Source organism: Cynoglossus semilaevis, chromosome 8 (genome assembly GCF_000523025.1).
Source record: "Cynoglossus semilaevis isolate Cse_v1.0 chromosome 8, Cse_v1.0, whole genome shotgun sequence".
In the NCBI taxonomy this organism is placed as follows: domain Eukaryota; kingdom Metazoa; phylum Chordata; class Actinopteri; order Pleuronectiformes; family Cynoglossidae; genus Cynoglossus; species Cynoglossus semilaevis.
Window position 1 is genome coordinate 28,094,858 of NC_024314.1, and position 3,487 is coordinate 28,098,344.

Genomic DNA, 3,487 nt, shown 5'->3' on the forward strand with positions numbered 1-3,487 from the left:
TGACTGACTGACTGTCTGACTGTCTGACTGACTGTCTGTCTGTCTGTCTGTCTGACTGGCTGTCTGTCTGTCTGACTGACTGACTGTCTGACTGTCTGACTGACTGTCTGTCTGTCTGTCTGTCTGACTGGCTGTCTGTCTGTCTGACTGACTGACTGTCTGACTGTCTGACTGACTGTCTGTCTGTCTGTCTGTCTGACTGGCTGTCTGTCTGTCTGACTGACTGACTGTCTGACTGTCTGACTGACTGTCCTTCACTCAGAGACTGCCTGACTGACTGACTGACTGACTGACTGACCGACTGTCTGTCTGTCTGACTGACTGACCGACTGTCTGTCTGTCTGTCTGACTGACTGACTGTGGACTACGATCAATGAACGCCCTGCATTAGGTACTAATGTAGAAGAAGAGTTAGACGACACTAAGAGTCCATAGGTAAAAGTTGAGGATTTCAAAATAAAAGCACCAGCCACGATAATTAATCTGTGAAATTAATCCATTTATCTAAATGTTGTTATTTATACAGAATGCTGAAAAAAAATCATCATTTTCCTGTCACTGAAGCAGCTCAAGCCTTTAATCCCATCATCGAGGTTTCTGAAGAACCTTTATTCTGAAAGTTCTTAAACTGAGGCGAGAACCAGCGACAGCGAGTGCAGTTTCAGAGAATGGATTTTTTTCGGCTGAGGAAAATACTTTTTGTATACACTGTCGATTGAGGAAATCGTATTCGTGTACATACAGTAGTACAAGGTAGTATTACTGCAGAGGCTTCTCAGGTTAGAGATTCTCTTGGTCTGAAAAAACTTGAACTATTATTATATTCCTGCTCAACTGAAGCTGCGTCTCATCAAGACACACACAAGTACACACAAGTACACGCTAGTACACAGACAGATGGGCTGTGTGTAAACTCAGTATTCAGGACATTCAAATCAGGTCAAAGGCGGTGACACTGAAGCGGCGATGAGAGCACGCCCCGGGTGTCTCGCACTGAAGGACTCGGGGAATAAATGTGTCAGCTGCACGCGCTCAATAAGTGGCGCAGCCTGGAAGCTGTCGGAGCGGATTGGATTCATATCCAGTACGGTGGGCTGTCAGGAACAGGGGGACAAAATAAAGAGTCCTCACATCCATGGCAACAAGTCTCCGACTGAACGCCGTCGTTCAGCGTCTCCTGTACGTCTCTTTATGATCATTGTGCGTCTCCACCGAGTCATGAGGACGACATCGTCTCTTCATCGTCATTTGTATTTATACGTTTCTCTGGAGCCGTCGAGCAGCAGCTGAGTTTTATAAATTACAGAGACTAAATTTCAACAAATGTCCACAAAATGGGAACTGTTTTTTTCAACATGTCGCTAGTCATGGTGTTAGAAAATATCGATACATTGAAATATTGCGATATTTCAATTCACGATATCGTATCGATATTCCACAAGAATCATGGACGGACGGAGGTGACAACAATATACAAACTGTCGTCAAAACCGACAACACGGACGACTTATCATACACAAATTACGGGCTTCAATAACAGCGCCCCCTGCAGGCGTTGCTGTCGAACACGGGATGGAAGAGAACAATGACAGCTGCTGAGGTCAGAACTGAACCCTGCTGTCGGACGAAGTTGCTGCGAGTGGACAAATGGAAAGGTGGTCGTTTAACCAAGTACCTGTCAATCAACGCCACAGCACTGCCCCACGGTGGGCAGATGATGAATCGCTTCATTAGACTGTGTCTGTTTAAGGACACAGGGTTTTTTATCAATAATTAATTTGTCTCTGAACCTATGATTTCTGGCCTCTGCATCTGCGAAACACGTGGTTATTTTTCCATGTTTAATGTGATATATTGTGATATATATGGTGATATATTGCGTGTTGTATGTTTATGCAGATGTTTTATTTCTCGTACTTACGTCGTCCCATTGTTTGTTGTTTTGTTTTTACCCTCTCAGCCATTTTTCAACACAGGAAACCCCACGGAGAACAAACGTTTTTCTGCGACTGGTGCAGAATAAATAAAACCAAAAGTTTCCGATGGACCAGGAACTCCACGCTGGTCCATTAGTACCAAGACACCGACTTTCTCACTTTCCAATGCAAACGAGACATTATTTATTACACTGACCTCAGCACCGGGGGCAGTTCCAAACGGGTTGATGTACCTCCGTGTCACATGAGTACTAATTATGTGGTACTAACCCAACTGGACCTCATACAGCGGTTGGGCAATTAATTAGCGACCGCGACCTCCTGGAAGTTCAAGCTCTGCTCCGTTGATGCCACGCTGCAACTTTCGCTGGGGATTTGTGGGCAGGCGGTGCTGTTTCTGAGGCCAAAGTCTTTGTTCTGCCCCCAACCCCCCCCCCCCCCGGGGGTACGCCACCAGAAAGTGTTTGCACCTTGACTGGGTTTAAATCACTGTTCCTCAGCTCTGGAGTTCTACTTTCATTCTTGGGGATTGTCGTTTCAGCCTCAGCGGTTCCGATAAAAACCTCAACCCTGATGTTTTCACCTGCCGTCGATCTGACAGCAGCCGACGTCTGGTCAGCTCTAAGGTCACCTGGTCTGTGTAGAGCGCTGTCTTTTTCTGCTCTTCCCCAAAGAACTTCATTAAAACTATTATTAGTGAAGTGAAAACATCATTTTCATCAATTTGACCCGTTGCGTCGACATGTGATAACTCTGCGGCCCTAAGAGGGCGTTGCCCCCCTATTTTGGGCACCACCACTGTCTAAAGAGTGAAAACTATTGGTTTCTGACATCATTATATGAGAGCAGTGTCTCTGAGATCTCAAACCTCAAATCTATTATTCAGATTTGGTCCTTTTTTTTTTTTTTCTAACCATGTTTCCTGGTGCCGTGTTCAGTTTTAAATGTCACATCAAATTGTCAGAATCAAAAGCAGATCGACTGAAACTGTTTGTCAGAAACGTCAGGTTTTTAAGGGGAGCTGAAAACAGAGATCCTGTAGCGCTGCGTGAAAGACACTACACTAGGTGGCAGCATTGCAGCTCATTTTATGATCAACTCCTACAGTGGTTTGTACAGATAAATAAATAAATATTACCGGTGCAGCACTTGGTGAGCAGGCGGCAGTTAACTTCCTTAACCACCAGGCTGTCACTGCCCCGCTACATCGGTATCGGTTGATATCGGAACCTGAAATTAAGTGTTCTGAAAAATTCGGCACATCGGATATCGGCGAAAAGTGACTATCGGACAGCCCTAGATGGGACGGATGGAACAGCAGTCGTTGATTTCAGCACAAACCACCGACGTCCGATCAGTTCAACTTAGTCCGACTTAATGACCAAATAACTCAACGTCTAGATCTGGTGGCTACGCAGAAAACGTCTGGTCCCGGCAGCTGTTGTTCGTCAACATGTAATAAAACCCAGTTAGACCTGGTAGAAGCTCCTCGTCTGATATGAGCTCGTCCTCGGAATCTTAAATCAAAAGGCGTGCGGACGTTCTGAGAG